This window comes from Rousettus aegyptiacus, unplaced genomic scaffold (genome assembly GCF_014176215.1).
Source record: "Rousettus aegyptiacus isolate mRouAeg1 unplaced genomic scaffold, mRouAeg1.p scaffold_m13_p_4, whole genome shotgun sequence".
NCBI lineage: Eukaryota > Metazoa > Chordata > Mammalia > Chiroptera > Pteropodidae > Rousettus > Rousettus aegyptiacus.
Window position 1 is genome coordinate 125,678,871 of NW_023416307.1, and position 24,900 is coordinate 125,703,770.

The 24,900-nt window shown below is 44.4% G+C and overlaps 1 long non-coding RNA gene across 1 annotated transcript in view; it reads right to left on the minus strand.

Annotated features, from left to right (window-relative positions):
• Positions 1-6,266: 6,266 nt before the first annotated feature.
• Positions 6,267-24,900, minus strand: part of LOC107513965 — a 42,048-nt gene continuing 23,414 nt past the window's right edge. The window contains exons 2-6 of the long non-coding RNA XR_001597654.2: positions 23,247-23,302; positions 22,848-22,904; positions 21,819-21,895; positions 11,875-11,941; positions 6,267-8,023 (exon numbers count right to left, since the gene is read on the minus strand). This is a non-coding gene — a long non-coding RNA (uncharacterized LOC107513965). The remainder of the gene's footprint in view (positions 8,024-11,874; positions 11,942-21,818; positions 21,896-22,847; positions 22,905-23,246; positions 23,303-24,900) is intronic.

Consider the following 24,900-nt stretch of genomic DNA (forward strand, 5'->3'; position numbering starts at 1 on the left):
CACACAGCCTGGGAAGAGTCAGAGCCAGATTCTAACCCTTATGTGGCTGATTCCAAAGCTCCTGCTTCTCTTCTTTGGTCCCTGTCATGTCAAGGGTCTATGGCTGGTGTCTCTGGGCGGGGGGGGGCGGGGGGGGGTGATGAGAAGGGGACTGGGAACTCCTTTAGGCCTATGGGTCTGCTGGTCTCTGACTGCTGGGCAAGATTCCCTGGGCACCCACAGAATGGAGAGTAGACTCTGAATTCCCATACACCAAACTCTCACGGAGCCCTGAAAATGTGACCCAGCTGGGCGACATGATGGAGGGCCAAGAGCCCTGGCACACTCCTTTGAGTCTACAGTTCTGGGACAGGGCTTCCAAGAAGTGGCAGGACAGAGTCCAGGTTTTAAATTACTACAGATCTGGGTTTGAATTCTAACTCTGAGTTGCATAATTTGGGGGAAGCAGCTTAACCTCTGTGGCCTCCATGTAAAGCCCTCCTCTGCAAGGCTCTTTGAGGAAAACTGAGCACATTTACAATGTTTAGCATTGTGCCTAGAGTTTCAGGGCAGGTTTGATTTGGCTTGGCCAAAAACACAAACAAAGGCATGAAGGCCTCTTGAAACGGGGGAAAGGTAGGGTTCACAGTTCCCTTTGCACAAAATGACTTTGGTTAGGCATCGCTAAGGGCTCCCCTGCTCAAGAATTCTTTGAAATCTATGCCTTCTCCTAACCACACCAAAAAGAGACTATGATCCTCATTTTACAAATGAGGAAATATCTTCAGAAAGGTAAAGTAGCTTGCTAAGTCTCACGTAGTTAGGGTGCAATAGAACTGGGCTTTAAAACGAGGTCCACTTAATTTTGAATTTGTCTGTGCCCAAATGCCATGCTGTGCTCAGCATTTCAAAACTCATAGACACCTCAAGCCACCTCCATTTAGATGTATCTTCTGTTCAGAAATTCATGGCCACTGAAAATAGTTTTATTGTGAAATATACATACAAAGGAGTTCACTAACATGTCTATAACAAAAGAAATAATAAAAATGTATATATCCTTAAAAGTAATATTTTTGAAGTTCTGCAATTTCACCAAAATTTATGTGGTTGTGAATTTCTATTTATCTTGTTTGAAACTTGTTGTACTTCTTAGATCTGAGTTTTGGTGTCTTTTAACAATTCTTGGAAAATGTCAGGTATTATTTCTTTGAAGGCTGCCTCTTCCCCATTATTTCTATAATCATTTCTTTCTGGAACTACAAGTAATGTATGTCAGACCTTCACATCCCATCTTTCATGTCTCTTAACCTTGCTTTCTTATAGTCTATCTCTCTGTCCAAACCACATACTGGATAGTTTCCTAAGAATTATCAGTTCATTAATTTTCTCTTCAGGTGTGTCTAATCTACTGTAAATTCTTCCACTGAATTTTCCATTTCAATTATTACATTTTTTTCCACAGAAGTTCTTTCTGGTTCTTTTATAAATCTGCACTTAAAAAGATAGTGTCCTATGCTATGCTCATATTTTCAAACCTTTCTCTTATTTCTTAAAACATATTAGACATAGCTATGTTTCATGTCTGATCATTTTAATATCTGAAATCTTTGTAAGTCTCATTCTGCAGTCTGTTATTTCTGCTGGTTCTCTTTCATGAGCCTAGTTTCCTCATGTGACTTTATGATTTTTTACTTGAACTAAAATGGTCCTCAGAATTTTTATCTATGAGAAATCTTTGAGCCTGGCCTGAACTTGACTTTCTGATTATTTGTCTTTGTTTCTGCCTGCCACCTGTGAAAAGCACCAACTCAGGGCTATTTTTAATTAGAGTCTCTGCTAAAGGGTTTCAGACTATAGGTATACTTCATTTTATTGTGCTTCGCAGATATGGCTTTTTTTTTTTTTTTTTTTTACAAATTGACAGTTGTGGTAACCCTGCATGGAGGAAAGTCTATTAGCACCACTTTTCTAAAAGCATTTGGTCACTTCATGTCTCTGTCATACTTTAGTAGTTTCCTCAATATTTCAAACTTTGTCATTATTATATTTGTTATGGTGATCTGTGATCAAAGATCTTCGATGTTACTATCTCAATATTTGAATTGGGCCAATTAATAGCTCTACAATGTTCTTTAAGTGTCCAAGTAAAAAGAGTTGCACGTCTCTCACTGTAAGTCAAAAGCTAGAAATGATTAAGCTTAGTGAGGAAGGCATGTTGAAAGCCAAGATAAACCAAAAGCTAGGCCTCTCATGCCAAACAGTTAACCAAATTGTGAATGCAAAGGAAAAATTCTTAAAGGAAATTAAAAGTGCCACTCCAAGGAATATACAAGTGATAAGAATGCAAAACAACCTTATTGCTGATATGGAGGAAGTTTTAGTGGTCTGGTTAGATCAAATCAGCCACAACATTCCCTTAAGCCATTCTATGAAAGCTGAGAGAGGTGAGGAACCTGGAGAAGAAAAATTTGAAGCTAACCAAGGTTGGTTCTTGAGGTTTAAGGAAAGAGGCCATCCCCATAATATAAAAGTGAGAGACGGGGCAGCAAGTGCTGATGTAGAAGCTGCAGCAAGTTATCCAGAACATCTAGCTAATTAATGAAGGTGACTACACCAAACAACAGATTTTCAATGTAGACAAAACAGCTTTATACTGAAAGAAGATGCCATCCAGGATTTTCATAGCTAGAGAAGAGAAGTCAATTCCTGGCTTCATAGCTTCAAGGACAGGCTGACTCTCCTGCTACGGGCTAATGCAGCTGGTGATTTTAAGTGGAAGCTGATGCTAATTTACCATTTTAAAGATCATAGGGCCCTTAACAATTATGTTAAATCTACTCTGTCTATGCAGATACATGGAACAACAAAGCCTAGATACCAGCCCATCTGTTTACAACATAGTTTATTAGACATTTTAAGCCCACCATTGAGGCCTACCGCTCAGAAAAAAAGATTCCCTTCAAAATATTAGTGCTCGCAACGCACCTGGTCACCCCAGAGCTCTGATGGAGATGTATGAGATTAATGTGTTTTCATGCCTGTTAACACAATAAAAAATTCTGTAGCCCATGGACCAAGGAATAATTTCAACTTTCAAGTCTTACTATTTAAGAAATACATTTCATAAGACTATGGATGCCATGGATAGTGTTTGATGGATATGGGCGAAGAAAATTGAAAATATTCACCATTTGAGATGCTATTTAAGAACATTCATGATTCATGGGGAAAGGTCGAAATATCAACATTAACAGGAGCCTGGAAGAAGCTGATTCCAATGCTGATGGATGACGCTGAGGGGCTCAATATGTCAGTAGAGAAAGTAATTGCAGCAGTGGTGGAATTAGCAAGAGAACTAGAACTGGACGTAGAACCTGAAGATGTGACTAAATTGCTGCAATCTTATAAAACTTGAATAGATGAGGAGTTGCATTTTATGGATGAGCAAAAAAAAAAATAGTTTCTTGAGATAGGTGCTACTCTTGGTGAAGATACTGTGAAGACTGATGAAATGACAACAAAAGATGTAGGATATTATATAAACTTAGTTGATAGAGCAGTGGCAGAGTCTGAGAGGATGGGCTCTAATTCTGAAAGATGTTCTACTGTGGGTAAAATGCTATCAAACATCATCACATGATACAGAGAAACTGTTTATGAAAGCAAAAATCAATCAGTGCAGCAAACTTCACTGCTGTCTTATTTTAAGAAATTGCCACAGCCACCCTAGCCTTCGGTAACCACTACCATGATCAGTCAGCAGCCATCATCATCAAGGCCAGACTCTCTACCATCAAAAAGATTACGATTCACTGAAGGCTCAGATGATGCTTAGCATTATTTATCAATTGAGTTTCTAAAATTAAGGTATGTACTTTGCTTTCTAGACATAATGTCACGGCACACTCAATAGACTATAGTATAGTGTAAACATAACTTTTATACTCACTGGGAAACCAAAAAATTCATGTGACTCACTTTACTGTAATATTCACTTTATTGTGGTTGTGGTCTGGAACTGAACCCACAATATCTCCTAGGAATACCTGTATAAATGAATTTGAACCATATATCCATGTGAAAGCGAGCTTTCAGTTAAGTATTCTCAGAAGAGGTGATTCTCTTTCCATTCTCACAGGGCCAAGTTGCCCTTGCTCGCTCTTCCATACAGCAGGTTTCATTTCTTGGTTAGTCTTATACTGAAGATGTAGCCTTGGGGCTCCAGCTTTACACAGGAATCTTTCATTAAACTGCCCACTTGGGCAAGCCCCAGGATTTACTTGTTTTCTCCCATTCCCAGCCCAGCATGAACATGGAGGCTTAGGGTCACCAGGGTTGGCAGATCCTTAAACAAAAGCTGGCTCTAGGTCCTTGCACCGAAAGCAGCTTTGCCACAAATATTTTCACTGCAAACATTTTAGGGGCATTAACTAATCGGCCATTATGCAATTTTGCCATAAAAAAAAAAAAGATAAAATAACTGGTTGACAGTGTGGTTTTTGGTTTGGCTAGTTGACTGGTTTCATTTATCTAGTGATAAATTAACCACCTGCAGCAGACAATGCATTTAAACTGGTTGTTATGTTGGTTTCATTTCTCCCTTGACAAAGTTCTCGCGAAGTTCCCATTTTTATATTCTATATAAATCCTAGCTGTAAGGTGGTATCTCGTTGTGATTTTGATTGGCATTTCCCTTATAGCTAGTGAATTTTAGTATTTTTTCATATATTGGTTGGCCATTTGTATGTCTTCCTTAGAAAAGTGTCTATTCAAGTCCTCCGCCCATTTTTTAAATTGGACTGTTTGTTTTTGTTGTTAAGTTGTATGAATTCTTTATATATTTTGGATATTAGCCCCTTATCAGAGGTTCATTTGCAAATATCTTCTCCCATTGTGCTGGTTGCTTTTTGTTTTGTTGATGGTTTCTTTTGCTGTGCAGAAGCTTTTTAGTTTGATGCAGTCCCATTCATTTATTCTTGCTTTTAATTCCCTTAAGGCAGCTTTTATTTATTTATTTATTTTTTTAGTTAGAAAAGTTTTATTGAGGTATAATTTACCTAAATGCATATACTTTAAGAGTTTGATGGGTTTTGACAAATTTAAACAGCCATGTGACCACTTGATATATAGAACAATTCCATCTCCCTAGAAAGTTCTCTCATATTCCTTTGCAGTCAATGCCCCCCTTTGACATTATCATAAATTAGTTTTCTTCTCGGATTCACATAAATGCAATAATTTAGTATGTATTCTTCTGTGTCTGTCTTTCACTCAGCATAATGCTTTTGAGATATATCCATGTTGTTGTGTGTATCAGGGGTCTCTTAAACTGCTGAGTAATATTCTATAGTATAGGTGAGCTACTGTTTATTCACACACTCATATTCACTTATTTCCTCTCCTTCTCTTCCTTTAAGCTTCAAAAATTTTTATTTTTCAATTACAATTGACATACAATATTACATCAGTTTCAGGTGTACAACATTTGACATCTATATAACTTACAAAGTGATCACCTCAATAAGTCCAGTACCCATCTGACACTATAACTCTCCCTCTATTTTATGAGACTTTCTAGATGTTCTATGTAACATTTCTTTTGGATTTCAGTGGCCAAAAGTAGTTACATGGCCACAGTTATCTAAAAGGAAACTGAGAAATGTGGCTCTTTATTTGGGTGGCAGTTAGGATTTTGTTCTAGGCGGAAGGAGACAGTGGATGTTGTGGTCTCATTTGGCAGAAACCAAGATCCAAAGAAGCAGTGATTTCCCTAAAGTCACTCAGGTCCTCATAACGGAAGTAGATCAAGGCTCCAGATTCAGGGCCTTTTCAACCTGTCTCCAGCACCACTTTGTATCCAGGGGCAATCGTCCATCAGCCAATGTCCCCAGAGTCTGGGGCAGTAAGAGAGAGCACTGTGAGGAGCTGGCTGGCCTCAGAAAGGAGGGATAATGCTGATGCCCTAGAGTATTTGAGCACTCACAAAGAACCAGGCCCTTTACCCAACATGCCAGCTAATCTGTAAAGCCATCCAGTAGGCTAGTTACTCCTGTTAGCCCCATTTCTCAGGTGAGGAAACCAACTTTTAAAGAGGTTAAGTAACTTATCTGAGGTCATGCAGCTAGCAAATAGTGTCTATGGGGTTTCCAGACCTTTGGTTCTGCTGAAGGCAAGTTCTGACCACAGAGAGAAACATACTTGAGAGTGTCTCAACATCCTTTCCAACAGGTAGAGGAGGTTCTGAGTTGAAACTCATAATAAAAAGTCCTTTCAGAGCCTCCGCCTGTTGGCCTCGGGGGCCTGCCACATACCAGTACTCTCCTAATTCATTCAGGACTTTTTCTCATAACTCTACTTTCCTCCATTTCATGCCTATAACGTATTAACATAAACAACGGTGCTGACAGCAGCTCAGCTCTAACTGGCTCATGCTGGAATCTGACTGATGATTTTCATCAGGGAAAAAGACTAAACAGGTTAAGATGATTAAATTTTCTTAAACCTACAGCTAAGCCTAATCAAAGCCATTTGTGCAGAGGTGTGTGTGTGTGTGTTTTTCTTTGCTGGAAAGTTGATTGGCAGTTTCAAATAGATGAGTATGACTTCTGGTGGAAGAGAGTTAAAATACAGCATTTTCCACAACTTCCAGACATTAGCATAGGCCACTTCCACTTCCCCGTCTAGGCTGAACTATCATTTTCCCTGAGAAACATCTGATGATGAAAATGAAATTCAGAGTGTCTACATTTCATCCTTTCTCTGTTTTTTCCCCCAAGTTGAATCCTTATATAATTAGAGCAGTCTGTGTTGAATGAATATGGAAGTGCCGTAGTTTCCTAATTCCAGGAGTTTGAAGGGTCAGAAGCCTCCCACACAGCCTGCCTATGTTATCCTGGGCAAAGCCTTTCCCCTCTCTGGGCCCTAGTTGCCCTGACTATACAAGCTGGCCCTAAGGATCTCCTGTTTATCACTTCCAGTCAATAAAGCAGGGGCACAGCAAATGGGGCATGATGGGAAACAACCTCCATATGTGTGATGTTCTTTGTCACGCAGAGCTCATTAGAGGACTTGCTGATTATGATATATAACCAACCTGAATATTGAAAGGGCTGAATGTGCTGGGGGCACACAGAGGTGACTACAGAAAGAAGGGGGAAATTCCTGTTTATAGTTCTAAGACATTACTGGCTGGCTATTTTGGCCTCTATAACATCAGACATCAAAATGCTGACCACCCTACCCACCCACTGGGAATGCATTTGTAGGCTCTTATAGATACCTGCTCACTGTACAGTATAGCTCTCTCACGATGGCTGACCTCTAGCTGACCTCTCTGACCCCTTTCTCAGTGCCCCCTTAGGTGGTCCTCCTCATAGCCTCTTACTCCTTAGATTCCCTCTCCTTAGTAGACAGGTCCCATCAAGACAGCTTGAGCCCTAGTACCACCCACGATGTCTGCATAACCTACAGGAAACTTTCATGTGAATCTACTCTACTGCTACTGCCCGTGCCTCTACCCTGCCACCATGGGCCACTCCAGCCAGCCCTCTGAGTCCCTGGAAAGTAGCGGGTAACGGACTCTGTGCTCAGAATCCCCACCCCAAACCCCAGGTGATATGTGCCATAATCATTCTCACTGTCCTTCCCCCTACTTTGTGCAGCAAGATAACCCATAGGTTTCTCAAGTTCAGCAAATATACTGCCAAGAGCTAGTGCCAGACTTCTGACAGCTTACTTCCAACTGTTGCAAATACCTCGGAAGTCCTATTAACCTGTTGCGGGGGAGTAGCAGATATCAAAGGACACAAAGACTCTTGAATTCCTTTCAAATCTCTATTTTCTTATATGCAGGCTGGAGATAAATAGTGGGGAATGGGAGCAAGTAGTCTCCAGACCGTTTCAACTACCCTTTAGTAATCACCACAGATGTGGCTGGCATTTTCCTTTATAATGTACTCTTTCAGCTTTGAGGCTTCAGCAAGTCTCCCAAAGTATCAATATTGTGTTGCATAGTTTTTAGGGTCTTTCTCAGTGCTTTCTCCTAGAAAAAAAAAAAAAGGTAAATCAGGAGAGATCTCTCTAGAGCAGTGATATCAGAGTCTTTCATCTGTTCACTGACCACTCCCTCTACGGTACACCCTTTACTCTCTCATCTTCTCTGTCCCTCACCCACCAAAAACAAACAAACAAACAAACAAACAAAAAATGCCAAAGAAGCCCTGTCAGCATTTGCATGCATATAGGTGAGATGAGAACAATTCAGATCAAGACTGAATGGGGGCCTTTTTCTAGGTCTAGTAGGAGCAAAGAGACAGGATGACAGGGGAGGGAGCCTCTCTAAGCTACTTGCTTTGGAATACTGCAGGATAACGGCTCTGAAGATGAAGCCATGCCTGACCCATCTGAATGACTCATTGGCCCTATGCCTGAGGTAACCTTTGTCTCCTGGATTAGGTGACATCTCCAGCCTTCAGTACTCTCAGAGCAGCGAGGCCTCCGCAGTGCCCACATCTCTCATTTTCCCTAAATATGCTCACCTCCAGTTTGAAGGAGGCCCTCATTCCAATTCGATGGATTAAAGAGTCCATGCTCCTCTCTCTGTGCTCTCCAGAGTTCAGAGCTTTGACCCGCTCCCTACTCTCCTTTCCTTCTCCAGGGAGAGGGTGTCTCACGTGTTAGTTAGCCTCCTTAGAGCCAGCTTTTCTCCACCCTTTCTCTGGACCTGCAGGCCTGTTTCACAGATAGTTTCACAGAAACTGAGGCTCAGAAATCAGGAGTCACACTGAGGGCTGTCTGACTCCAGTGTCCACGCCCTTTTCATTCCATTGCTTTGCCTGCTGAGTAGGTATGGATTCTGTCTCCTGCCAGCAGAATACACCAGGTCCCTAAGGAGAATACATTCCAATCCTCCACACAGGGCCCAGAATGCACAGAATTCCCGGGGTAGCTGCCCCCAGCTTTAGAGCTATGGGATTAATACGCGGAAGAGCAGGCAGGATAATGACAAGGAAGAGAAGGGGTTGGGTGGGGATAGGGCAGTGTCCTGCAATTAGGGCCTGAGGACTTAAGTGAATGGTACTCAGAGGGCTTTACCTGGTTCCTGCCCATCTCTGGGTATGCTCACGTGTGTCTAGGTGTGTGTAGTATCCATCAGCCAGTGTTCATAACTGCCTATGAGTACACATGCCCAGGTTCTACATGAGAACCCTTTGAGAATAATTATTAGATACCAGCAGTGGTTTAGGAACTGTACGTTAAGCCAAAAGATGTAAGTTAGAATCCTGGCTCTGCTACTAACTAGCAATGGGACCAAGGGAATATCACCTAGCCTCTCCGAAGTTGTTTCCCTTCCTGTAAAATGGAGACAGTAAAGGAACTCACATCATGGGTTATCAGGGAGATTAAGGGAGATAACACATGTCAGGTAGTTAGTTGCCTGGCACAGAGGAACCATACAGAGTGGTTATTACCCTTATGGTAAGATGGCACTGTACCTGACGAATGCTTACCGACTGAATGAATGGCAGTCCTTGCCCAAAGTTATCCAGCAAGCCAGGGATGCAAGACCAGCTAACTCAAGGGAGGTAGCGTTGTCCAGTGGTTACTTTGAAGTCATAGCACATAGATTCAAAATCCCAGCTCAGCCTGGGCCAATTACTTAACTCCTCTGTGCTTTAGTTTCCTTATCTATAAAATGAGGACAATAATAGTACCTAATTAGATAGATGATAGATAAACAGATATAGGTAAATATATATATATATGTATGTATATATATATACATACACATATATACATACACATATATACATACACACATATATACATACATATATATACATATACATATATATATATATATACACACACACAATTTTAAGGATTAACTTAACATTTGTAAAGAACTGAGAACAGTGCCTTGCACACTTCAAGTGCTATTCAGTGTAAGCTACTGCCACTATCCGGGTGTCAGCCTTTGGCTGTTGGCTGAGAACAAGACACTGGGCCCCAGGACTCAGTTACTCCCCCCAGGGGTTTTTGTCCCAGCCACATTGCCCCATATAGAAGATCCCCTACAGCTGCCAGACCTCTGTCATCCATAGCACTGGCCCTACCACTCACCCTGCTCAGATTTCCAATTATTGGTCCTGTTTTGAATTCAAGTGGGATATTAGCAGCAAGTCTGGCTTTATTAATGGCGGTATCTTTAGTGTTATCGACTTTCTCACTCACTCCTCGCTCTCACTCCAAAAAACTCTGTTTCCTTTAATTAAGCCCCATGCTAAGTGCTGAGCAGGTGACGGAGTCTGGAAAGGTCTTTGTTCTGGGACTTAGGCGCTTTCTCATGGGCTGGAGACTGAAGAGACAGTGTACCACTGCCTTTGAAGTCTGACATCCATCCCCACAATCGGAGAAGTGGGACAATGTAGAGAGCCAGGCCTGAGAGAAAGGAGCCCAGCTCTCTCTGTGATCTGCCTCCCTTATACCTGTAGGGTGGGGGTGGGGTGCATGAGTGTATCTCCACCACCATTCCCAGCATGTGACACTCAGCATCCACTGAGGATAGGAAGGTGTCAGCCCAGCAAAGAGGAGGTTCCATTCTGCAGACTCAATGATGGAGTGACAAAAGTCACAGATGCCCAGAAGAAAGCAAGGTATAGAGAAAGCAGCCCAACCTTTACATTCTCCAGCCTGGCTTTGAATCCTGGCCCTGCTGTGCCCTGGCAAGTTACCTAAGCATACTTAGCCTCAACTGCTTCCTCTGTAAAGTGAAGTAATGAAATCTACCTCTCAAGAGATGACAGATGGCAGCCATCTTCAATGCTAACCCTGATATTATTGGGATTTTATTGTGCAACAAGCTTGCTGAAGGACAATTCGTATTCCCAGCCTCCAAGCCCTGCTTGACCCTCAGCACCTCTGCATGCTCTCCTGATCACCAAAACAGAATAATTCCTACCCCTCTCTGTGCACGTTTCTGTACCTCGTCACAGACAGACACATGCATAAATCACTGCATGCCTCCCACACTGTGAAGTAATGGTGGATGTGTCTGTATTTCTAACCGTGGCCTGCTTCTTATTCTCTTTGGCAGCTGAGTGAGGAGGGAGGCAGGCTCAGTAAATAGTAGGCACTTGGTGACTGAATCAGTTGAGTCAGCTCGATTTACTTTATACTAAGCCATCAACACGGATGCCAAGCAGACCCTCTCGCTTAGGTGAGAGAGCCCTGTAATTGGTTCAGGGCTTTAAGCCTTCCTCAGCACCATTAGAAAGGTGAGGGCCGTGGCAGGTGGTTCGCTGTTAATGGAGGACACAGAAGTTGAGTGTAAATCTCCCAGCACAGTGCCTGCCACAGGGAAATACCCAGCAAGTGTCATAAAATTGTTGTTGATGCTACAAAGGCCTCAGGTAATGAACTCATGGTGAATGTGACTGGCTCACGCAGACAAGTTTTGGCACCTGCTTTCCTACCCCATTATGGGTTGGAAAGCTCCATCACCTTCCGCTAGTTCTGAATGACAACCTACTGCACTGTTCTGCTTCGTCTCCCAGATGAGAGGGTTGCTAGGGTTGGCAGAAAGAGAGACAGCTGGGGGACCTCTGTCAGGTGCCAAACAGCAGCTTTGGGGCCTCTTTCCCAGAGGTCTGGGACAAGTGGCCTCAATGCTCCTCACAGGACAATCCCGGAAATGCCAATTTTGCCATTTCCCCTATCAACCTCCCCTGGGGGCCTTTCTCATCTCCCCCACTAAGCCCTGCCCACCCTCCCAATCTTATGCCTGCTCCTCCTTCAAGACTCCCAGAGCCTGTGGTTGGGGTGATTCTCCATGGCACACAGCACGGTTTCTTCCTCTTGGCCCCTGGCTGTGGTTAGACATTGCTCTCTTACCTCCCCTCCAAGACTGTGGGCTTCTCAGGGTTGGGTCAGTTCTGATTCTTCTCTATGCCCCCAGCACCTAGAGGAAGAGCCAACACAGAGCCAGCAGTCAGGAAAAGTCTGGCACACTGGCCTCAGTCAAAGAATTATGTCCAGAAATCTTTGATTTTGATAGTCTCTAAATTTCATTCAGTTCTAGAAGTACCTACTCATCACTCCTAGACACCAGTCCTGTGCCTACTAAGTCAGTACTGATCTCTGTGTAAAAGATCGAAACCCAACTCAAATAGGCTGAAAAAAAAAAAAAGCGAAAAGGGGTAAGGACTGAATTAGAGTGTGCGTGAATCACCCACGGAGGCATCAGGTGCTGCACCATAGCCCAACGTTCCTCAGCTCCATTTCCCATGTATTGACTTCACTTTCTGGGCAATTTCCCCTGGAATTGACCAGATGGCCACCAGCAGCTCCAGCCTCTGATTTTCCTAGTTTAGCAATTCCAGAGAATATGCATGCCTCTCTCCAGCAGTCCTCCCAAGGAGGCCTCTCATTAGCCTGGTGTGGGTCATGTGCCCATCCTTAAATCTGATTGGCTAGATTTGGGTCACGTGCCCAATCCTGGTGCCTAGGGCTCGAAGGAATCTGGTTAGCACTGCCCAGACCACTTGGACTGAAGCTAGTGGGTGGGCAGTTTCCCCAGGAGAAATCATGGTGCACTTTCCAGAAAGAAAAAGGATACTAGGCAGGCAAAAGAGCACTTCCATTAAATAAGGCAGAAAAAGTAACACGTCCAGATTGCAAAGGAATATCTAACAGCCTCAAGAGACAAGGCACGAAGCCAAAATAATCCAAGCTAATGAATTCCTAAATAAGACCCAGCTCTATCTCATCTAAGCTCAACTGTGTGTCACGGAGTCAAAACTATTGGAGATGGAAAGAGAGCATGCCAAAGTAGTCCAGAAGGCTTCCTGGAGGGGGAAGTGAGGCTTAAAAAACTGGCAGGGCCAAGAGAAATGCGGGATGGGTTTCCGGGTTGCTAAACCCAGGCGTCAAGAGGATGGTGCTGGCCTCGGATGTCATACCAGGGCACAGAGCTGTAACAGGCCCATGGTAGGCAGGTGAGGGGTGGGGAGTGAGGTGGAGGGCAGGAGAACCTCGCCCCTCCAAAGGGCTAGGCTCCACCCACAGGACCCGAGCCAACAAGATCAAAATCTAATTTACTCATTAGGCGTGTTTCTTCTGTACAAATCAAATCACAGGCTATTTTTCCACATCATAAATATTGTTTTAAACTCTTGCTCATAGGCAATTAGATTACAAGCATCGCCTGGTGAGCTATACGCCCTCGCATTTGGCGGGCCTCTGGCCGCTTTGTGAGCAGTTTCCTTTTGAAATGTTTCCCAATGATTTTTAAGGGTCTTTGAAATCCTCTCCCTAGTGATGCGTGAGGGCCCTTGTCTGTGACCATTAATCTCCGTAACAGCCCAAGAGAGTCTCATCTGTGTTCATTTCCAAACGGCCTCACTGAGCTCCACCTCCCCTCCTTATTGCTCCCTCTTGGCTTCTCCACCAGTCAGCTACGTGGTCCCACCCATTGCCTGTGTCTTTGTGTTAATTAAAGACCCGAGAAAGTACACACCCTGAGCATCGGCCACCTGGAGACCTACATTCCAGTACCAAGATCTTCACTCATTTTGAGCAAGTTATTCCACCTGCCTGCCCTAGGCCTCTGTGGAATGGGGTTAATTCTGGTCTCACCTGAGCGGCTTCTATTCATCTCTACTAGCCTTTCTGGACCCTCTTGAACTTTCACAGTGGACCAGAAAGATTTTTGTCCTTGCTTCTCTCCCAAGATGACCCCTTCCCTTTCAGCTCAGCCTCTAACCACTTTACATGCCCTCTGCCCTGGGGTGATAGCTCTCTTCTTGAGACCCATATAATCCCAACCTGATCTGGCTGAGCACCAGGGCCACCTCCTCCAAGAAGGGTTTCATGACTGCCTTGAACCTCAGTTGCCTGTCTCTTCTCTGGACGTCCACCCTATGAGACACAGTTTGGCCCCTGATAATGATAACCACCTTTTACTGAGCACCTACTATGTGCCAGGCACTATGGCAAGGCTATATATGCTTTTTCTTCCAGTCCTCCCAAGAGTCCTGTACTGCATTAGTATTCCTGTTTTACAGATGAGGAAACAGAGGCTCAGAGAGGTAAAGCAAGATCTCAACATCATTTGTAATGGCTGAGCCAGAATTTTCTAAGAATGACCTCTGCTATGTCAGGCAGGGGCTGAACCTTATTTAATTCCCACAACAGCCCCCCATGAAGTAGGTGGTGCTATCCTTACTTTATAGAAAATAAAGACCCAGACAAGTGGCATCTCCCATCAACAGCTTCTCAGCCAACACATGGAGCAAGATTCAAAGTCAGATCTGACTCCACGAACCTCCTCCTACCCTTCGCCCCTCCCACACACAGCCCCAGAAGACTAGAAGACAGACCTTCTTCCAAAGGCACCGGCCCACCTTCCCAGAATCAGTGCACCTCCTTTGAGCTGTGAGCATGAAGGAGGGAGGGTAGAAGCCCGTGCTCACGGAGACGGGTCCAGATAACATGACAAAATGTAAAATCTCTTCTGACGATCTTTTTCCTTTCCTTTCCTTTCCTTTCCTTTCCTTTCCTTTCCTTTCCTTTCCTTTCCTTTCCTTTCCTTTCCTTTCCTTTCCTTTCCTTTCCTCCTTCCACAAAAATTATTTATAGAGTAGCACTCTGCAAAGGGGTACCTGGCTCTGTGTCCCTCCATGATTTAGAGAACAAGGCCACTGCCTGTCTCCCAGCCAAGGCGTGCTTGAGAAGCAGCAGTGAGCATCAGCATCCAGTCAGCAGGGCTGGGAACAGAGTCCTGATCTGGGGCTCCTGAGCCCCTGCACTGAACGGAGGGACAGGCCAGGGTTCCCACAGTAATATCTGTCCCCAGGGCATGATGTCACCCCTGCCTTGAAAGGGAGGGTGGCCTGGCCTTTTGGTGACGGCAGGGAGTTGTGAAAGCAGTCAAGGACCTCCACCAGCCCCTATTCCAGCAGTGCTTGGGTCCCGGCACCCCTGGAGGGGCCCTCTGCGTGCCTGAGGTTACGAGATGGCCTCCCTGCAGCAAGCACAGGCAGCCTCTTCCCCAGGATCTGCCTCTGATCACCCTATTATTCCTCCCTGTAGTTGTTTTTACTGAGCTGAGCTTTGACCTCGACCAAAGGGCACTGTGAGAAGCCTCCTCATGAAACTTCCTTTTGTCACCGTTGAGGGATGTTGTTGCTGAGGGCATCGTCTGTCACATCACATCTTATCCTCATGGTTCAGACACTGACTTCCAACAGTCCTCTCAGTCTAACAAAGAATATTCGAGTTTTTAATATTGTGGATATTATGAATCCTATATCTGATCATATTTCCCTTTTTGCCTTGGTTTCTAGGAAACTTAGTGTTCATCTAACTCTCAGAGACTATATCGGATGTTATGTTGTAGGGCTTTATTTTCTGTTCCTATGTTGATTTTCTCCTCCTGAATTTTTATTCAATTCTTTTGGATAGAACATATTTCTATATTTACCTCAAATCTAACGCTTCCCTGCTGTGCAACCTGCAGAAAGTCAAGTTACCTCTCTGAGCCTCTGCCTCCTAGATGCTAAAGGGAGGAGAGGGACACACACCTCCACAGCACCGGTGTAAGGACTAAATAAGAAAATGCAGACCAAACACTGGCACAATACCTAAAGCACAGTTACCAGTTATAGCTGTTATTACTTTTATTATGAAACTAATAAACAAAACTAAATAAAGATACAGTTACTGTTTGGGAAGAATTCTCATTTTACGTTCTCTATAGTTACCAGCAAAGATCTGAAGCTAAGAGTGGTTAGAAGTTAAGATCGGATTTAGCCCACACTTCAAACCACCACGACATGGCTGGCCTTTCCTCACCCACGTGCCTTCACTGGGTGGCTCCCATATCGTCTTTCTGAAGGAGACTAGAGTGCCCAGAAAGAGACTGGATGGAGTTGGGGCTGGCTGTGCGCCTTCCCTACAGTGTTCTCCAAGATTTGAATCCTGGGCCTTGGTAGCTGGGCAATCTGTTAGGGGAGGTGATCTTGAGAGGAAATCATCCAGGGAAGGGAGACAGGTCTGTGGAGGAGAAGCCACCATCCTAGAGCTCCTGACTCCATTTCTCTCCAGTTAGAATTAGAGAACACCAAAGCTGAAAGGTGTTGCTTGGACAGCATCTAATCAACCACCTTATTTTGCCTATGGGAAAACTGAGACCCAGAGAGGTAAAGGATTGGTTTACAGTGACGGGGCAATGTAAGGGCCTCCTTGCCTGCTCCATGATCCCTTGAACTGCAGATCCACCTCCAAATTCCCACCTAACGACTCCAGCTGGAGGTCTAATGGATACTTCAAAGTTAGCACATCCAAAACCGAAATCCTGATCTTTCCTCAAAGCCTGCCATGGTCATTCTCCCTCCCTCTCACTAATGTCAACTCCACTTTTCCAATTACTAAAATTAAAATTTTTGGAATCGTCCTTGTCTATGTATCTCATTCTCTGTCCCCCCCGCCCCATTCCTCAACCCCATCACCACCACTATCACCACATTTGGTCTATCATTAAATCCTATCATCCAGATTTTCTCCATTTGCCCATCCCACTGGCCTAGGTCACCATCTTCTCATTCCTGGGTGGTCTCTTCACTGGTTCTCCTGCTTTTGCCCCAGGCCCCTACGTCTATTCTCAACATAAGAGCCAGAGAGGAAACGTAAGTAGCCCTCCAATGGCTTCTAATTTTGTTCAAGGTAAAAGCAAAGTCCTCTCTGTGACCCACAGGCCCATCATGATTTGCCCCCCTGTTTGCCACTTCTAATTTCATACCCTTCACCCCCTCATGCATTCCACTCCCTCAGGGCTTTTGTACTGGCTGTCCCACATTACAGAAACTCTTACCTCAATATCCACATGACTAGTTTCCTCACTTTCTCTAGGTCTTTACTAAGATTTACCTTCTTCCTCATGTGATCATAAGATTTTTGACAAGGGTCCCAAGACCATGCAGTGGGGAAAGGACAGTCTTTTCAACACATGGTACTGGGAAAAGTGGACATCCACGTGTGAAAGATTGAAGTTGAAACCTTACCTCATACCATACACAAAATTAACTCAAAGTGAATCCAAGACCTAAGCATAAGAGCTAAAACTATGAAACTCTTAGAAGAAAACATAGGGGGAAGCTTCATGACATGGGATTTGGCTATAATCTTTTGGGTAGGACACGGAAAATGCAGTCAACAGATGAAAAAATTTAGATAAATTGGACTTCATGAAAATTAAAGACTTTTGTGCATCAAAGGGCACTATCAACAGAGCAAAAAGGCAACCCACAGAATGGGAGAAAATATCTGCAAGTCATATATCTGATAGGGGATTAATATCAAGAATATGTAAAAGACTCCTAAAACTCAGCAATAAGAAAGCGAACAACCCAAAGATATACAAATGGCCAATAAGTACATGAAAAGATGGCCAATATCATTAATCATTAGTATGAACCAAAACCATAAAATCTACTTCACACTCATTAGGATGGCTATTACACGTATTTTAAAAACAACAGAAAACAAGTGTTGACGAGGGTATGGAGAAACTGGAACATTTGTGCATGGTTTGTGGAAATGTAAAATGGTGCAGCCGCTGTGGAAAACAGCATGGTGGTTCCTCAAAAAATCAAACAAGGAATTACCATATGACCCAGCAATTCCACTTCTGGGCATATGCATAAAAGAAGTAAAAGCAGAATCTCAAAGAGATATTTGTACACTAATGTTCATAGCAGCATTATTCTCAATAGCCAAAAGTGGAAACAATCCAAATGTCCATCACCTGATAGATCAAGAAAATGTAGTAAATTCATACAATGCAATATGAGGCATTACTGTTTAACGGGTACAGAATTTCAGTATAAGATGATGAAAAAGTTCTGGAGATGGACAGTGGTGATGGTTGCAAAACAATGTGAATGTACTAAATACCATTGAACTGTATACTTAAAATGATAAATTTTATGTTAGACATATTTTACTTCAATAAAAACAAATAAGTTTTTTAAATTACCTTCTTTCCAAGGCCCTGTCTGGCAACTCTCTCTAAAATTCAAACTTTCCCCCTGCCCCCCCCCCCCACAAGATATTCTCCTTGCTTTATTTTTTCTTCTTAATGCTTATGATTAATACATTATTACATTCCACTTGTTTGTCATTAATTGCTGCATCCCCATAAAAAAAAATAACTAGAACATAAGCTTAGTATAGGCAGAGATTTTTGTCTGTTTCCTGTAGCATCCTCAGCAGCTAGATAGGTGTTTGGCACACATGTAAACATTTGTGGAATGAACGTTAGGCACCAAGGGATGACGGAAGCCAAGAAGAAGATGCCTCAGGACATCTATAGCAAATTCACAGTTCCCGAGAAGGGCTCTGACCCCAGAAAGGGGCCAAGACCCTGGAGGCTCCCAGTTTCCGCTTCCCTCAGCTCCTTCCTGCCGCCTAGGGAGTTGCTGTAGTAGATTATTAGTGTAGCTACCGGAAGGGCAGGGTTCATGGGAATGTAGCGGAAAGAGAAACCAGGAAGGATCCCCCTCCTGCTACAAACCCTTCCTAGTCCCCTGGGGGAAGTGGTTGATGGGGTGCCCCCAGCAGGAACCACTGCTAGGCCAAGCTCTGGACCAAAAAGCCAGCTACAAGCATTTACTGGGCACCCACTGTGTGTTCAACGCCTTGATGAGTTAATGAGACCACCAAGAGAACTGCTCAGTTTCTAAGAGTTGTACTAGAGAATGGACACACACACACACACACACACACACACACACACACGTGCGTACACACCAGTGAGTGATAGAATCAAGAACTAAATGTTCCATTATATGGTGTAGGCCAAGGAGCCTGACCTCTTTCCTTCCTCATGGGCTCTTTCGTACCTGTTTTTTTTGTTGTTGTTGTTGTTTTGTATAAAGCTAGAGAATTCCTGTTCCTGTTTCACTTGTCCACAACTACTCCCAGGTTAGTATACCATGCTGGCCATTTTCACGTCAGTAAACTGAACCCACGTGTTTTTTCTCTCCAAGGGATTCCACACCTATTATTTATTTTTAACTTGCCAGTGAAATTTTCTATGCCTTAAGAAATGAATTTGAGGCCTAGGTGCAGTTGGAGGAAGAGCTGTTTGGAGAGTTCTTCCAGGGCCTTGAATTGGGATTCTGGGGAAGCTCTGGGCACTGGTATAGCACTTGAGGGCCTGAAGAAAGAGATGATCATCATAAATGGGGGGAAATTGCCCAAGGAGGGGATTTCTGTCCCAGAACAAGCCAGATCTGACAACAGAGTAGGTGGCAGGAGGAGGCAGAATCATGAATCCAGCTGGCTAAAGCCCAGATGTAAAGGAAAGGGGCTGTGTTCTCCTTCCAATGACCCAGGATCCATGCCTGATCACTGGCCATTCATGGAGCCTACCCATGCCAGGCCCTGGGCTAAGTGCTGGGACCACCACCAATGTTATCGGGCATTGCGCCCACCCTAGCAAAGCCTACAGTCCAGGCATAGAGGCCATTACAAAAGAGGGAGGCTCGGAAAGGCTAGGAGAGTCCACAAAAGGGGCCCCTTGCTCAGCTTTCAGGATCAGGAATGACTTCTAGGAGGGGATGATGTCCAGGCTGGGTCCTGAGGCCTTAATGACAATTTGGCAGGTGCAGAGGTAAAGGAAGAGAATCCCAGGCAGCAGATGGCATGTCCACAGGCCTCGTGTCTCCCACTGCAGCCTCCCTTGGTCAGGGATCACTCCAAACCCAGTGGGAAGGAAGGCCCCGCGGTCCTTCTGCCCTCTGTCCTCTCCAGAATGTTTATCCCAGTTGTGCAGGGAGGCAGCATGAGCTCTAGAGTGAGACCGCATGGGTCTCAATCTCATCTCATCACTTAGAGGCTATGTGACCTGTGGCAATTTACCTAACCTCTCTGAGCCCTAATGGTCCCATCTATGAAACAGGGACAATAGCTACCTCTCAGGGTTGTTTGTATGTGTAAAAAGCACCTAGTAGAGCACTTGACTTCACATTCATTATTTATTCTTGTAACAAATATCCACTGAGTGTCTTTTATGTTCCAGACACTGGGTCAAGCCTGGAAATACAAAGATGAATATCATAGGATTCCTTCTTTCAGGAAAGTAACAGTTCAATGAAGGAATCAGCCAATAACAGAGAGTGGCTACCCAATGACATCAGCGCCCTGGTGCTGAAGCTTGGAGTAGAGGTAGGAGAGCCCTGGGCTCTACTCTTACTTGCTGTGTGACCATGAGCAATAATTCAGCCTCTCTGAGCTCCAGGTTCATTTGTAAAATGGAGATAATCAAACTTCCCAGGTACTGTCTGCTATGAGAAGATTCACAGGAAAGACAGATGGGTGAAGTGTCTAAGATTCAGGATATTTATTTCCATGGTTTCTGGGAACTTAGAGAAGAAGCTAAAATGGAGGCCGGAGGTAACAGAAACAATTGGAAAGAGAGAAACGAAGCCAGCAAAAGGACAAGCCAGGGATCATTGCCCTCTGGCTCCCACGGCCTCCGTCCCTGGCTCTATCGACATGAAGGGGAGCTGCTGAGGACTTCCCAAACCAAAAGGGAAAACAAATGCATTCTTGAGATTAGCTGAGGCAAACAAGAGCCAGGAGAGCCTCACATTCCCATGGACCCTGCCTGGGCTGTCCCTAGGAGAGGGGCTGGGACAGCAGCAGGATGGAAGGCGGCCAGGGAGTGCTGAGAGACCACACCTGTGGGATGGTACCTTCTGGCACCCATTCTGGCCCCAGGGCCCTGGCTTTGGGCTTCTGCTCTGTTTCCCACGGCCCAGGGCTCTATGCTCAGCTGGGCTCAGCAAACACTCGCCGATAGCTGGATTCCCTCAGCCACCAAACACCTGTCAAGGCCAGAGCCTCCGTCAGGCTTTGGGGACACAAAATGGTAACCAGAAGCCATGGCCTTTGAGTTCCCTGAGGAGTCCCCAGGTGCCTGTAAAGGGGGGTGAGAAGGCCCAACAGTGTGGCCTGTGCTGAGATGGGTTCAAGGACCTGGGGTCGGAAGCAGCCCCGAGGCTTACTTCCCAAGAGAATAGCCACAAAGCAAACCCCTAGAACCCAATTAATCAGATGATCATTTGTGGAAATGAAGAGTCAAGGGCCCACTGCTAGCCCAAGGGCCAGCCACCTTAGCTCTCTGAAGACTCAGCCAGTGCAGTCCTAGCAATTGTCATCTCTGACCATTTCTGGGCAGAGCACCCTGCCCAGGTGGTGGGAAGAAGGCCAAAGTGTGGGAGGTTTGACCTTGGCTCCTCTCACCTCTCCAGACCCCACCAGTGTCCCAACTCAGTAGAAATGTCAAACTCATTTCTTCCCCCATAAAAAGGGTTAAACACTTCCTCAGCTCCTCTCGGGATCCTGACTGAGAAGAGGGCAGGCCCTCCTCCAAGGGCTGTCTTGGAAAGAAAGGCCGGAAGGTCCCAAGGCCCTGAGGTGTCCCCAAGTTGCCCTATTCCCCCACGCCAGGCCACTACTATTCTTTTGAGCTAGGATGGACCCTTTAGAATCCCAAGAGAGATACAAAGGAGAGACCCTGCTCTTGGGTGACTAGACAGGGACAAACAACCACAGAAAAAGGGGCAGGTCAGGGGCCCTCTGGGCTGCCCTGCTGCCTCTAGGAACTGCCTTGTGCCCACGGGGAGGGTGGGGTTGAGCAGCCTGAAGCACACACCCAAGGCAACAGCAACAAGTAGCAGTAGTGTAGCAGGGTAGTTACAGAGAAACTGGAAGTATTTCCACCTCAACTGTGGTGAGTGAAACCATCAGCAAATGAATGAAGGGAACTCTACCTTTGGCTTTCCTACACAGGTAGCCAGGCCTTACGCTTTTGAGTGCTGGACTTCTCCCATGGGGATTTTAGAGTCACCTGGCAGGAAATATAAAGAGAGAAGTTGCCTGGAGTCAATATCAAATGAGCTTTGTTTTTAAAGGTCTACATTTAGGGAGACAGTCAAGAGATAACAGGAAGTGGAAGAGGAGGAGGGGGAAGGTAGAAAGGAAGAACACAGAAGAAAGAAAAGGGGAGGAAGGGAAGAGAGAAAAGAGCAGGAGCAGAGGGAGGAGAAGGAAGCCTGGGGGAAAAACATGGAAGAGTAAGAGGGGGACGGGGGATCCTCAGCCTGGGAGGTCAGAGGTCTGTGGAAAGGAGGACTCAAGTCCACGGGCGCACAGAATCCTGAAAATGAGAGGCCGTGGGGTGGCCAAGTCCTGTGTCCTTGCCGGCCACAGAGAAGGTCCCTGTGGCCAAGCTTGCTGTGCAGAGACGGGAGGCAGTTGACACAGTCAGCCAGCGCTGCTGCCTTCTGTGGCGAGTCTTCCCAGAAGTCTCTGGGCAGCTACCAGGGAAACTGCAGATGAGACCTCTTGTCACCATGAGCTTCCAGGGCTGGGATCCTACTCCTCTCAGGGGGAACAAAAGGAGCCTTAAGCCATGAAATGTGACCTTTCTTGGTCCTCAAGCTTTGTAATCAGTTCACAGATGTTCAATACTTAATAGTTACTGAGTTGCTACTCTGTGCAATTTCTATTGACTTGATATTTAATAAAAATATTTAAATAATAAATTAATTTTTAAAATAATAAAAATCTATGGAGATTGTATCAAGATGGCATATCGAACATGTGTGTCTGCCTGTCCCTCCACAAATCCTTAAAAATGACACACACACACACAGACACACACACACACACACACACACACACATTGTAACAGGGGAGAATAAAAAGGGATTGTAGTGATTATCAGAAATTTGGAAGAATTCTTGAAAGGAAAAATGAAGATGGGATTGGACCGAAGGAAGTAAGTCAAAGAAACTCACCTACAGGCCACTGTGAAATACTGCACAACTCCAGGAGTGCTCCAAGCTCAAAGGCACCTGGGACAGGGAGCAGAAAGAAGTGACCATCCGAATGATTATTTAGGGTGTGACATTTGAAGCAGTCAGGCAAGTGGCCCCTCACCCCTGTCCTTGGGCCAAGCCTCAGGCAGCAGAAGCCTCAGCTTCTAGGCTGAAGCCAGGATCTCAGACAATGTGAGTCCTGATAGTCCCATCTACAGTTCCCCCCATTTACACATCTCTCTCCCCCATATTCACCCTTATCCACTCCTCCAGAAAAGAATTACTATAAGCAGGCTGATTGACGGGTATTGGTTAAGCACAAACGACATCTCCAGAACAGTAGATAGGGAATCTCAAAAGACAAAGAAAAATACGCACCGCAGAATCACCAACATATGAAAGGAAGGCACCAGACTCGGCAAATGGTACAGCGTCTAAGGAGAGAGAGTTAACAGACAAACTGAAAGCAGCTTTAAATATATATTTATGTCCTCAGAGGAATAAGAGAGGACATCACATCTGTGAAACAAGTAAACAAAAAGAGACGAAGGTTTCGGCAATGAAAATATGATTGTCGAAATTTTAAATCTCAATCACTACACTAAATCCAGAAAGGGCAAAGCTAAAAAGTAAATTATTGCGCTAACAGATTATTCTAATTTCACAATTTGTGAGAAGTACAAAAAAATTAATAGTTAATTATTAAAGCTGATATACTGCATTGCATATCTGAAAGTTGCTACAAGTAAATCTTAAAGTTGTCATCACATGGGAAAACATTTTTTTACCTATGTGAGGCGCTGGATGTTAACTAGACTTAGATAGGTGATCATTTCGCAACGTATACAAATGTAGAATCACTATGTTATACACCTGAAACTAACATGTTATATGTGAATGATACCCCAATTAAAAAAAAATTAAGAGATATGTATAAATTCCAGTACCTAATAGGAGTTATAGAAGAGGAAAACAGAAGGAAAAAAAGGTGGGTAGGAAGGAAGAATTATAGAGGAAGTAAAAGACATTGCCTCTAAGGAGGCAATCCAATACAGATACAGGCTCATTCTCTGGAACCCATCCCTGGAGACACTCCAAAAATCAAAAGTCAAAGGGAGGGTGGTAAGACTTCCACACTGTTACATAAACTCTGAGATGACTGTACCACTCCAGGGCAACACAGGCAGCTCTATCACGGCGAGTGCCTCGGGAGAAGGAGGATGGGAATTGGCACCTCAGAGCACAAAAGGACCAAGCCCCATGGATGGAAAACAGAGTAGGGGAGAGGTTCTAGCTGCCTTTTGCTCTCCCACACATCACTCTGAAAATAACATGGCTTGCCCTCGACTTCTGTGAGGCAGAAAGACAGCAACCAGGTTATATCAAGATGACCTTCAAGACCCTCTCCTCCCTTCTCCACCCTCTACAGCCCAGTGGCCCTCTGGCTACAGTTGAAGAGAGCAGGTCCTGACAAATCAGCAGTGCCAGGGTGCAGATAAAGACTGTAACTCCAGACATCCTTCACTCTGAGACACATCCACCCCACCACCCCTTGTCCAAACACATCAGGAGGAGGGACAGGAGCCTCTTTCCTCAGTTACTATCTCTCTACCTCATCAGTGTAGGTAACTAATACCCCTAGGATTTCACAAGGATTAAAGGAAAAATAGACAAATCAACAATTTTAGTTGGAGATATTGATATACCCTTCTCAGAAACTAATATATGAAGCAAAAAACAAACAAACAAACAAACATATATTAGCATCATCAAAGGTGTTCTTGTTTTGTTTTGTTTTGTTTTACAATAGAAAAGAAGTTTTATTAGAAGGGAAAGTACATTTCCAGAAATGGATGTGGGACTGAGCAAGAGAAGCGCGGCTCAAAAGGCCACTAAAGGTTAAAATTTACAGTTAAAAATTATGAAATACTTATATCCGAATTGTACTACATGTAATACCCACAGAGCATAGCTAAAATAGTACCTAGGAAAAAAATTATAGCTTTAAATTGTAAAATACATTTACCAAACT